The sequence below is a fragment of the Salmo salar genome, chromosome 16 (assembly GCF_965601325.2).
Source record: "Salmo salar chromosome 16, fSalSal1, whole genome shotgun sequence".
In the NCBI taxonomy this organism is placed as follows: Eukaryota; Metazoa; Chordata; class Actinopteri; order Salmoniformes; family Salmonidae; genus Salmo; species Salmo salar.
In genome coordinates, this window is record NC_138306.1 from 19,586,245 (window position 1) to 19,600,072 (window position 13,828).

The window sequence follows — 13,828 nt, forward strand, 5'->3', positions numbered from 1 at the left end:
TAAAGTATGAAAAATAGCAGATCCATACCACATTGGGTGAGGTGGGTTCCAGGAGAGTATGTTCAGTCCGTAGAGGGAAATTGAGATTGAAAATATAAAAAATATATACGAAGGAAAATGATATATTCACAGGATGGGACAAGACAAACAAAACAGACATCCGACTGCTACGCCGTCTTGGCCAGGTTGCAGTTGTACATGAGAACTTGTTTCAACTGGCCTACCTTGTTAAATAAAGGTGAAATAAAAAAAATAATTACAAAAAAATCTATCAGAACTTACTTTCGCACTAATTTACGGTAGATAATGCAAGCGACTTCAACGGCTAATTTCTATAAACAGGGGCGAAAACCATTACTAAATTCACAGGGAATACATTACAAAGGATGAAGAATCAATACTCCAAGCAGAAGCTCCATACTACTTGGCAAACATAGAGAACTGATACTGTATACTGGTTGTTGGGTGTGGGGGTCCGTGAGTAGTTTTTCATAATTTTATTGGATTCCTCATGTCTTACTAATTGTTTAGAAAAATGATGGTCCAAATTGGATTTTAGGTAATATATTTATTGAAGATTATATGAATCCTATAAATAAATGGAGATTAAAAAACAGGAATGCTAATTTTATCTATTTCTAACTACAGGAACGATTTCAGAACAATCTAAGATGGTGGGTGTCGAACTCCTCTTTCTTGTACGTTTTGAGGTGGAATGACTCAGTACGGATTGGTTCTGGGCTCCTAACAATAGTTCTGAGCGATTAGTGCTTTTTGTGGTCATAAAAAAAAATATCACAGTCTTCGGTTTCGATTATTTGGGTTGAATGCTGTAACACAAAATAAAATAATTAGTATTTGGTAGTGACTGCCCATTGCTTATCACTTATTAACCATCATTTATTCACATTAATAAAATATTTCATTTGTTGTGTGTATTATATTTGTTTTATTTGATGACTATTAATTAATTCCAAGTCATCGTCTCATCTCTATAGAGCTGCAGCCTATGCTGTCTGACAAAATCACTATTTTGTAGTTCAAAGTCAATAATGCATACTTTTATGACTGCTGAGTACCAACTATCAATCACTTAGATCATATATTTTCAGGTAGAGATACCTCACGAAGCAACAGCTGCTCTCTATTTCACCTCACCATTGTGCATTCTTGTGTCTTCTGTATCAGGCGTAAAAGAAACAAAGACTACACATGTAGATGCGCAATGGATTATGATCATTGTAGTTAATTACCACGTTTTATGCGCTAAACTATGTAGAATATGGGCCTGTTGGAAATTACAACTCCCTACTACATCGCACAGTTCAGGCTGGATCTGATTTATCTCTAGAGAAACTGTTTCAATGCACACATTGAGCTCACAGAAAACAATTTGGTTAATCGTTCAGCACTATATATCAAGGCCCACTCACACATACAGGACTTGCATGGACGCCTGCAGAGAAATAGGAACTCCAGTGCAAACATTTGTACACTGACAAACTGTACTGTGCTGCCTACACTATTTTATTTTCATATTGTCCTTTCCAGCAATTATAGGGGATTTGTAACCAAGTCAGGACAGTACAGCTTGGCTCAGCTAGGTAGTGTGAAAAGGGTTTAGGACAACACAGTCCTGTCAGAGCAGGGCTGGTAAGGAAGGCTTAACAGTAGCAGTATAAAGTGTCTCTGAAGGCCAATAGAGCTCTTGTAAGCCTATTTTGATATGGTGACTGCCATCAAGGTTTGTAGAACCAGGCTTTGATAGACCAGGCTGCCTTCAGTCTCAGATGATAGTAGTGAGTAGGAGAAAGAGATGATAGTAGTGAGTAGGAGAAAGAGATGATAGTAGTGAGTAGGAGAAAGAGTGTCTACGTGTATGTTTGGAAGGCCTTGGGAGCTCTAGTCCAGTGGCTCTGAGAACGTTGGAGGATATCTGGCCTATGTTTCTCTAAGACCACTATGAGGTTCTGCATTTAGCAAAACAAGACTGCCATTATGACAAAGTGAAAGAGATCATCAGTACATCCACTGAAAGGAAAGGATTCCCTCTACTTTCTGACAGACCAGCACAGCGTGGACTAGTTTGCGTCACAAAACCATAGGGCTGACCTGAACCGTAGAGGGCTGACTGATATTTTCTTGCCCTTTCCAGCATGGTTTCACCAACTATGGTGGATATGTAACCAGGCCAGACCATTACAGCTCAGCTTGGCTCGGCTCTTTTGGCTGAGGACTATATCAAGTGTAAAACAGAAAGTAGAGGGAAACAAACAGGTTTGAGTTCATATTGACTTTATAGAACCAGCACCCAATAAATCTGTCTGAATCTGACGACGGAGAGCAGGAAAGAGTATAGGAAGGAAGCTATGTGCACACACATCATACACACTATTGTGTACACACCACACACACACACACACACACACACACACACACACACACACACACACACACACACACACACACACACACACACACACACACACACACACACACACACACACACACACCCACACTGAGCAGCCAAGGCACATTACACCTTCTGACTGATATCACCTGGTATTGTTAGCATTAGTCATTCTAAACCAAGGAAAAGCCCACAGAGAAACTAAACTGAAGACATCATGATTTCAGGGCAATAGACAATATTGGAACTATTGTTATAATGTCAAGTGACAGCGCCATTCATTTCACCATGCCATATTTGACGTCCACATCTGGTGTGTGACTGTCATTACACGTTGTCTATTAATTTAATATGTTCATTCAATATTGTGTAATACACTTGTTTGGAAGATCCATGTATTAATTTCGGCATCAATAGCTCTGCCAATGACAACAACATGACTTCCTGACATAATAATGTAATATGGCATATATTATGGGAGGGTGAGTCTGATCCAGGTCCCTGCTGATCGGCTACTGCATAGCAACGTAATGGTGCCAAAAGCCCTAGAAAGAAATTACAATCTCCAGAACACCCCAACAATACATATTTTACCCCTGTTTTTTTAGCTAACTTAATTTATGATCAAGTTCGATCCCCACAGTGAATTCCATTGAAGTTCCCTACAAATCGAGACATTTCATTAAATAGTGATCCATTCTGACGACTACAGTACATTTGCTGTCACACAGGACCACGTGCTGACACAGAACAATAACGGACCGGCAGGCTACGAGGAGGCTCGCGCCCTCATGCACGATCTTTACACGTAACTCTCAGTAGTATTCTGGTATTTGGATACTGTGGGGGTGGTTCTCTTTGGGGGTAGTAGTACTCATGTTTTGGGGTGGGGGTAGTATTCGGGTAGCATTTTGATTGGTGGCATTTTGATTTGGTAGAGGACAGGGTAATGCTTAGCAGGTGATGCTGTCATTTAAGGAGACTAATTTAGATAGTTGTCACTCCCCATGAGTGGCTGGGGGTTGTGGTGCTGGGGGCCTGTGGGTGGGCTATGCGGTGGGCATATCATGGGACAAAGCGGAGCCCTGTCTCTGTGGGGATGGTGGGAGATGATGAGACATTGGTGGCGGCAGTGGGATTGATGGGGTGGCGATGAGAGACAGATGTGGTGGGAATAGACACCCATTCAGACTGGTGACCAGTGGGAGAGGCCTACTGGGGAGGCTCTGGGGCCCATCATCACCTAGATCTCTGTGGCCAGGATTGGCATCCACATGCTTCCCATCCAAAACAGTTCGGAACAGTTTGTGCATATATTATGACAACATTTTTGTTCATTTTGGTCTTCGGCAAGTTTTTTTTCTCCTGTTTGTGCACACACATTCTTTGGTTGAAGCAAGCCGAAGTCGGTAGCCGAAGCCTACACCCCTTCGTCGGTGATTGGTCAACTGTAGGAATTCTTCAATGAAGTGTATGTTGTCATTCAACGAGAGACTAATAATGTTAATGCAAATTTTTCACCTGAGAAATATTGCACCAAACATCTTAGTTGGATGCAAAATTGTGCGACTAAGATCTCCTCTGCAAAAACAACAAAATGAATGACAGATTTTTTGAGTTATCTTCGATTAAGTAAGACTATATTGAGGTTTCGGCGTCTCAAGATAGACAAGCAATACTGTTACCGCTTTTTTCACATTTTTCAAGCGAAGGTCTTTGAAGGGAGTATGCGAACACACTCGTTCGGCACCTCTACCCCTCATCAACCCTTTTAAGGTGTCAGCATGCATCGGTTCGGCTGGGGCCGAGATCAGCTAGGTTGATGGGGGGTAGGGGTGCACCAGAGAGGGGCCCCCAAATCACGACACTGTGGGTTTAATCCAGAGTGTGATCTGATTCCATCTGTGAGGGCTTCACCACAGAACCTGTTTGTCCACAGGACCAATATGCTGCTGGGAGTCAATTACGGGTCTATGATAGGCTAGACTGGCAGTCTACCGCGTCTACATCTGCAGCTACCGTGTGTTGGTTGGTTCTTCAATCCTTGTGGGGACCTAAAATCCCCCAAAATCCCAACAAGGAGAGTAAAACAAGGAAAATCCTCCCTCCTGGGGACATTGGTTGGATGGGGGTTTGATGGAAAAGTCCCCCACACCAACGCTGTACCATCCGGAGAGTTAATTAAAGATTCATCATTGAAGAGACATTTTTCCTGATATTTCTTATGCCTATCAATGCCTTACACAATCAATAAATCGACAGCCTTTCAACATTAGGCCACATTATTTTATGCAGATAAGCCTACGGCTATCAATCTACTGCACATACACACACAACATGAGCAGATTAAATTGGTAACATTTTTTAGACTATTTATTAAAGACGATCAGAAAGAATATGTCGTAACTCTGCAGTATAACGTTTTATTTTGAACGAAAGACACGAAACTAGCGCACGAATGAGTCACCCATCTTTATGCTGACAAATATCCCACTTTACTCTAGTCATTTAATAGGCCAAAAGAAAATACCCAAATAAAATAGCAAAATAGCCTACTAAATAGTCCAAGCCTAAACAAAATAAATTAAATTGCCAAAATAAACAATTAAATTAAATAGCTCAGGTCTTGAAAATATGGGCGCTCTTTTCCCCTCCGTATCTGCAATGTGCATAATTGAGACCCATACTGTCATGACTTCCACCGAAGTCGGCACCTCTCCTTGTTCGGGCGGCTTTCGGCGATCGACGTCACCGGCTTTCTAGCCATCGCCGCTCCATTTCTCATATTCCATTGGTTTTGTCTTGTTCCATTACACACCTGGTTTTCATTCCATAATTACTGCATGTATATAGTCCTCTGTTCCCCTCCATGTGTTTGTGTGTAATTGTTTGTTTGTGATGTGGATTATTGTCGGGCGCTTTACTTTTGCCATGTTCCGTGTTTTTGGCACGTTATTGTTTTTATGTGCTGTATTTTGTGGAACGGAATTAAAGTGCGCCTGTTCACTACATTCTGCTCTCCTGCACCTGACTTTGCCTCCCGTACACACCCTTGACAGAATTACACACCAAACTATGGAGTCAGCAGGAGCAGGGACCCTGGTTAGAGGAGTCGAGGAGCGTGTCCAGGAACATACTGCTATGTTACATCATCTTGGTACCATGATGGATCGCGTTGTCCAGACTATGGACCGCTGGGAGAGACAGGAAGTCTCCCCAGTGCCTCGACCAGCGCAACCGTGGTTACCTCTACCCGTCCCATCCAGACCCAGTCCCAGAGGGATGCATCTCTCCCTTCCCAGGGAATATGATGGGACGGCAGCACAGTGCCAGGGATACCTGCTACAACTGGACCTCTATCTGGCCACTGTGCACCCAGCTCCCTCGGAAAGGGAGAGAGTGTCTGCCCTCATCTCATGCCTCTCGGGGAGAGCTCTGGAGTGGGCAAACGCCGTGTGGGGAGAAGAAGACGCGGCGTTGGACCATTTCGGGGAGTTCACCCGTCGCTTCCGGGCCATCTTTGACCATCCATCCGAAGGTAGAGCAGCGGGGGAATGGCTCGTTCATTTGAGGCAGGGGACGAGGAGCGTCATGGAATTCGCCCTGGAATTCCGGACCTTGGCCTCCGGAGCAGGCTGGAACAACAGGGCCCTCATCGACCACTATCGGTGCAGCCTATGCGAGGACGTCCGACGTGAGCTGGCCTGCAGGGATGCCATCATCTCCTTCGACCAACTAGTGGATTTGTCCATCCGGTTGGATAACCTGCTGGTCACCCGCGGACGTCCAGAGGGGGCTCTGTCGGTGCCATCTTCCAGCACCCCCGCTCCGATGCCCATGGAGTTGGGAGGGGCTGCGCGTAGGGAGACTGGAGGAGGAGCCATCATGTGCACCATCTGTGGCCGCAGAGGGCACAATGCCGGCCGGTGCCTTGTCGGTTCCTCTGGGAGTAGAGGCAACAGGCAGGGCACTCTGGCATCACCCCAGGTGAGTCTGCACCACACTCATCCAGAGTCCTCTGTTGACCACCTGTTTGTACCTGTTTGTTTCCCTGACTTCCCCCGCATTCCCAGCATAAGGCGCTCGTCGATTCAGAGGCAGCTGGGAATTTTATCGACAGAGCGTTAGCCCTTAGTTTAGGGATCCCCATTATTCCTGTAGTTAGCCCTTTCCCGGTTCACGCTCTAGATAGTCAACCATTAGGGTCCGGGCTAATCAGGGAAGTCACCATCTCCTTGGGCATGGTGATGCAGGGGGGTCATGAGGAGAGAATCAGTCTTTTCCTCATTGACTCTCCTGCAATTCCCGTGGTACTAGGCTTTCCCTGGTTAGCTCAACATAACCCCACTCCTGGCAACAGAGGGCTCTCACGGGGTGGTCGCGAGAGTGCTCGGGGAGGTGTGTAGGGGTTTCCGTTGGTGCTACCACGGTGGAAAGTCCAGACCAGGTCCCCACCGTGCACATCCCCCCAGAATATGCCGATTTGGCTCTCGCCTTCTGTAAAAAGAAGGTGACTCAATTACCACCTCATCGACAGGGAGATTGTGCAATAAATCTCCTGGTAGACGCTGCGCTTCCCAGGAGTCACGTGTATCCCCTGTCGCAAGCGGAGACAGTGGCTATGGAGACATATGTCTCTGAATCCCTGTGTGAGGGGTACATTCGGTCATCCACTTCACCCGCCTCCTCGAGTTTATTTTTGTGAAGAAGAAGGATGGAGGTCTATGCCCGTGCATTGATTATAGAGGTCTAAATCAAATCACAGTGAGGTACAGTTACCCGCTACCTCTTATTGCCATGGCGATTTAATCAATGCATGGGGCCCGCTTCTTCACGAAACTGGATCTCAGGAGTGCGTATAACCTGGTGCGTATCCGGGACGGGGGCGAGTGGAAGACAGCGTTTAGTGCCACCTCAGGGCATTATGAGCACTTAGTCATGCCGTACGGGTTGATGAATGCTCCATCAGTTTTCCCATCCTTTGTAGACAAGATTTTCAGGGACCTGCATGGGCAGGGTGTAGTGGTGTATATCGATGACATTCTGATATACTCCGCTACACACGTCGAGCATGTGTCCTTGGTACGCAAGGTACTTGGACGACTGTTGGAGCATGGCCTGTACGTCAAGGCCGAGAAATCCCTGTTCTTTCAGCAGGTTGTCTCCTTCCAAGGGTATCGCATTTCCACATCAGGGGTGGAGATGAAGAGTGACTGCATTTCAGCCGTGCGTAATTGGCCGACTCCCACCACGGTAAAGGAGGTGCAGCGATTTATAGGGTTTGCCAATTACTACCGGAGATTTATCCGGGGTTTTGGCCAGGTGGCTACCTCACTGCTGAAGTGGGGTCCCGTACGGTTGCAGTGGTCAGCTGAGGCAGACAGGCCTTTTGAGCAGCTATGAGCTCTGTTTACTTTGGCTCCCGTGCTGGCCCATCTGGATCCCTCTTTGTCGTTCATAGTGAAGGTGGATGCGTCTGAGGCTGGGATAGGAGCCATGCTCTCACAGCGCTCGGGTACGCCACCAAAACTCCACCCCTGTGCTTTCTTATCGAAGAAGCTCAGCCCAGCGGAGTGTAACTATGATTTGGGGGACCGGGAGCTGTTGGCTGTGGTTAAAGTGTTGAAGGTGTGGAGACATTGGCTTGAGGGGGCTAAACACCCTTTTCTTATCTGGACTGACCACCACAACCTGGAGTACATCCGGGCAGCGAGGAGACTGAATCCTCATCAGGCAAGGTGGGCCATGTTCTTTACCCGTTTTGTGTTTACCCTGTCCTACAGACCAGGTTGCCAGAATACGAAGGCAGACGCACTGTCCCGGCTGTATGACACAGAGGAGCGGTCCATGGATCCCACTCCCATAATTCCAGCTTCTTGCTTGGTGGCGCCGGTAGTGTGGGAGCTGGACACGGACATTGAGCAGGCGTTGCGTACAGAGCCTGCTCCCTTCCAGTGTCCTGTCGGGCGTATGTACGTTCTGTCTGCTGTTCATGACCAGTTGATCTATTGGGCCCACACACCACCCTCCTCTGGTCATCCGGGGATCGGCCAGACGGTGCGCCGTCTGACTGGGAAGTACTGGTGGCCCACCTTGGCTAAGGATGTGAGGGTTTATGTTTCCTCCTGCTCAGTGTGTGCCCAGTGTAAGGATCCGAGACACCTGCCCAGAGGTAAGCTACACCCCTTACCAGTTACACAACGACCTTGGTCACACCTGTCTGTGGATTTTTTAACCGATCTACATCTTTCACAGGGAAACACTACTTTCTTGGTCGTTGTGGATCGTTTCTCTAAGTCCTGTCATCTCCTCCCTCTGCCCGGTCTTCATACGGCCCTACAGACTGCGGAAGCCCTGTTTACTCACGTCTTCCAGCGCTACGGGTTGCCTGAGGATATAGTGTCTGATCGGGGTCACCAATTCACATCGAGAGTTTGGAAGGCGTTCATGGAACGTCTAGGGGTCTCGATCAGCCTTACCTCGGGTTTTCACCCAGAGAGTAACGGGCAGGTAGAGAGAGTCAACCAGGATGTGGGCAGGGTTCTGCAGTCCTATTGACAGGCCGAGATGGCACAGAACTCGCTTCGCCACTCCTCTACTAACCTCTCCCCCTTTCAGTGCGTATTGGGGTACCAGCCGGATCTGGCGCCATGGCATCAGGGTCAGACCGAGGCTCCTGCGGTTGACGACTGGTTCAGGTGCGCGGAGGAGACATGGGAGGCCGCCTATGTTCACCTTCAGCGAGCTGCGCTTCGCCAGAAGAACAGCGCAGATCGTCACCGCAGTGAGACCAGGTCTGGCTCTCGACCCGAAACCTGCCCCTCCGCCTGCCCTGCCGGAAGATGGGTCCGCAGTTTGTGGGGCCATTCAAAGTCCTGAGGAGGGTGAACGAGGTGTGTTACAGTTTACAGCTTCCCTCTGATTACCGTATTGACCCCTCGTTCCATGTGTCTCTCCTCAGGCCGGTGGTGGCTGGTCCGCTCCAGGAATCTGAGGTGCGGGAGGTCCCTTCGCCCCCTCTGGACATCGAGGGGGCCCCGGCGTACTCCGTTCGTTCCATCCTGGATTCGAGGCGTCGGGCAGGGGCCTTCAGTACCTCATGGAGTGGGAGGGGTACGGTCCGGAGGAGAGGTGTTGGGTTCCGGTTGCGGATGTCTTGGACCCCGAACTGCTGCGGGAGTTTCACCGTCGCCGGCCGGATCACCCTGCGCCTCGCCCTCCGGATCATCCCCGAGGCCGGTGTCGGCGCGCCGCTGGAGCCGCGCGTCAAGGGGGGGGGGGCACTGTCACGACTTCCACCGAAGTCGGTTCCTCTCCTTGTTCGGGCGGCGTTCGGCGATCGACGTCACCGGCTTTCTAGCCATCGCCGCTCCATTTCACATATTCCATTGGTTTTGTCTTGTTCCATTACAAATCAAATCAAATCAAATGTATTTATATAGCCCTTCTTACATCAGCTGATATCTCAAAGTGCTGTACAGAAACCCAGCTTAAAACCCCAAACAGCAAGCAATGCATGTGTAGAAGCACGGCGGCTAGGAAAAACTCCCTAGAAAGGCCGAAACCTAGGAAGAAACCTAGAGAGGAACCAGGCTATGAGGGGTGGCCAGTCCTCTTTTGGCTGTGCCGGGTGGAGATTATAACAGAACATGGCCAAGATGTTCAAATGTTCATAAATGACCAGCATGGTCAAATAATAATAATCACAGTAGTTGTCGAGGGTGCAACAAGTCAGCACCTCGAGAGTAAATGTCAGTTGGCTTTTCATAGCCGATCATTGAGAGTATCTCTACCGCTCCTGCTGTCTCTAGAGAGTTGAAAACAGCAGGTCTGGGACAGGTAGCACATCCGGTGAACAGGTCACGGTTCCATAGCCGCAGTCAGAACAGTTGAAACTGGAGCAGCAGCACGGCCAGGTGGACTGGGGACAGCAAGGAGTCATCATGCCAGTTAGTCCTGAGGCATGATCCTAGGGCTCAGGTCCTCCGAGAGAGAGAAAGAAAGAAAGAGAGAAAGAGAAAATTAGAGAGAGCATTACACACCTGGTTTTCATTCCATAATTACTGCATGTATATAGTCCTCTGTTCCCCTCCATGTCTTTGTGTGTAATTGTTTGTTTGTGATGTGGATTATTGTCGGGCGCTTTACTTTTGCCATGTTCCGTGTTTTTGGCACATTATTGTTTTTATATGCTGTATTTTGTGGAATGGAATTTAAGTGCACCTGTTCACTACACTCTGCTCTCCTGCACCTGACTTCGCCTCCCGTGCACACCCTTGACACATACAGACAATTTGCCTGTCGGTTTTTCAATCCTGTACTCTCTTTCATTCAGTTTCTAAGAATGACTCAATGTTTCAGAAACTAATTTTATATAGCATAGGCTATCATTATTTTCCACTGCTTCCTCCTCCTCTCCCACAACAACTAGGCCTATAGCCTATTTCACCCCGCGTCACGTGCAGTGTGGCTGCTTTTCATAAAACGAATATGCTGTTTTGTCACAAAATTATATTGACACATTTGGTTTGATGAAAGGAGACCCCCTGACAATCATTTAAGATAATAAAATGTAAGTGTGTGCAATTTGCGTTTATGTTGTTTTGGTACATAACTCTTCAAATATAATGTCGGATCCGGTCGGTACTCAAATATTTCCACATAGATCCGAAGCTCATGGACACCAGGTGGGATCCGATGCAGGTTCCAAGGGTTAACTCCAAAATGTGGGATCCGATCCGGTCGAGATAATAATCTTGGGTAATCGGGTTAGGGTAGATCCATGAATACCTCTAATTCAGAGAGGAGAGATTAAGTGAATATCCATATGTGATAGTAGAAATTGGACCCGGGGTATCGAAGCAGTTAGCTACTCTCACAGAACTCTACCTGTACAATGTCCTTTCCACAGTACAAAATGGATGTACACAGTTCATGCTGTAAGATTCCAATGCTCCAAGTTCATAACCTTTACCTTAAAACAGGTGAGAAAACTGACAATACGTTGATATATAATGGCAACCTGAAATACAGTACATATTGTGCAAGTTGCTGCTGGGAGTCAATTACGGGTTTATGCTCAGCTATCCTGTGTGTGTGTGTGTGTGTGTGTGTGTGTGTGTGTGTGTGTGTGTGTGTGTGTGTGTGTGTGTGTGTCTGCCTGTTAGTTTCCTCACATGTCTGCGTGTGTATCTCCTTCTCATGGTGCACTCTCTCCCAGTGGAAGGTTTTTTTCATTCCTCTCTGCCTCCTTCCCTGAATTATGGCACAGACAGACGGACTGACGGATGAATCAGACATTGTTTAGGGTGTGTGTGGCGAATACGTCAGGGACCAGGTAACCAGATACAGACCCCTCTCTCTCCACATCCCCACCAGGGGGCTAGGGTCTGCGAAATCCTAGTCACGTTCAAATAAATGATTTCGTTGCCATGGTGTGGGTTGGGGGTAGTTTACAGTAATTTGGAGCCTAGATCATGCTGGAATATGGTTAGTTACTCAGTTACACTTGGCTAGATATAACACTTACAGTGGGGGAAAAAAGTATTTGATCCCCTGCTGATTTTGTACGGTTGCCCACTTACAAAGAAATGATCAGTCTATAATTTTAATAGTAGGTTTATTTGAACAGTGAGAGACAGAATAACAACAAAAAAATCCAGAAAAACACATGTCAAAAATGTTATAAAATGATTTGCATTTTAATGAGGGAAATAAGTATTTGACCCCTCTGCAAAACATGACTTTGTAATTGCCAACAAGGGTTTTGCCACCAAGTACTGAGGTCAGACGTTTCTTGTAGTTGGCCACCAGGTTTGCACACATCTCAGGAGGGATTTTGTCCCACTCCTCTTTGCAGATCTTCTCCAAGTCATTAAGGTTTCGAGGCTGACGTTTGGTAACTCGAACCTTCAGCTCCCTCCACAGATTTTCTATGGGATTAAGGTCTGGAGACTGGCTAGGCCACTCCAGGACCTTAATGTGCTTCTTCTTGAGCCACTCCTTTGTTGCCTTGGCCGTGTGTTTTGGGTCATTGTCATGCTGGAATACCCATCCACAACCCATTTTCAATGCCCTGGCTGAGGGAAGGAGGTTTTCACCCAAAATCTGACGGTACATGGCCCCGTCCATCGTCCCTTTGATGCGGTGAAGTTGTCCTGTCCCCTTAGCAGAAAAACACCCCCAAAGCATAATGTTTCCACCTCCATGTTTGACGGTGGGGATGGTGTCTTGGGGGTCATAGGCAGCATTCCTCCTCCTCCAAACACGGCGAGTTGAGTTGATGTCAAAGAGCTCCATTTTGGTCTCATCTGACCACAACACTTTCACTAGTTGTCCTCTGAGTCATTCAGATGTTCATTGGCAGACTTCAGATGGGCCTGTGTATGTATTCTTGAGCAGGGGGACCTTGCGGGCGCTGCAGGATTTCAGTCCTTCAAGGCGTAGTGTGTTACCAATTGTTTTCTTGGTGACTATGGTCCCAGCTGCCTTGAGATCATTGACAAGATCCTCTCGTGTAGTTCTGGGCTGATTCCTCACCGTTCTCGTGATCATTGCAACTCCACGAGGTGAGATCTTGCATGGAGCCCCAGGCCGAGGGAGATTGACAGTTCTTTTGTGGCTCTTCCATTTGCGAATAATCGCACCAAATGTTGTCACCTTCTCACCAAGCTGCTTGGCGATGGTCTTGTAACCCATTCCATCCTTGTATAGGTCTAGAATCTTGTCCCTGAAATCCCTGGAGAGCTCTTTGGTCTTGGCCATGGTGGAGAGTGTGGAATCTGATTGATTGATTGCTTCTGTGGACAGGTGTCTTTTTTGCAGGTAACAAGCTGCGGTTAGGAGCACTCCCTTTAAGAGTGTGCTCCTAATCTCAGCTCATTACCTGTATAAAAGACACCTGGGAGCCAGAAATCTTTCTGATTGAGAGGGGGTCAAATACTTATTTCCCTCATTAAATGCAAATCAATTTATAACATTTTTGACATGTGTTTTTCTGGATATTTTTGTTGTTATTCTGTCTCTCACTGTTCAAATAAACCTACCATTAATATTATAAACTGATCCTTTCTTTGTCAGTGGGCAAACATACAAAATCATCAGGGGATCAAATACTTTTTTCCCCCACTGTATAAGATGTGTTATAAGTTGAATTGACTGGGCTGGAGTTCCACTAGTTGTCACATTAGTTCAGATGCACAACTACTTTACCTGCTCTGTTGAAATGAATAACAGCAATGTCACAAGTCATTTGTACAGTGTATGAAAAAGTATCTAAACAGAAGTTAAGAACTGTATTTTCCTCTCCTCCAAGTATTGCATTCTACAGGCTGCCAATTCATAACTTTATCGACAACAACAACACTGCACAACCATTTTTTATTTATTTATTTCACCTCTATTTAACCAGGTAGGCAA

The 13,828-nt window shown here is 46.9% G+C and overlaps 1 pseudogene; it reads right to left on the bottom strand.

Moving 5' to 3' along the window:
- Positions 1-13,174, bottom strand: part of LOC145861178 (uncharacterized) — a 56,926-nt pseudogene extending 43,752 nt beyond the window's left edge.
- Between the last annotated feature and the right edge of the window lie 654 nt (positions 13,175-13,828).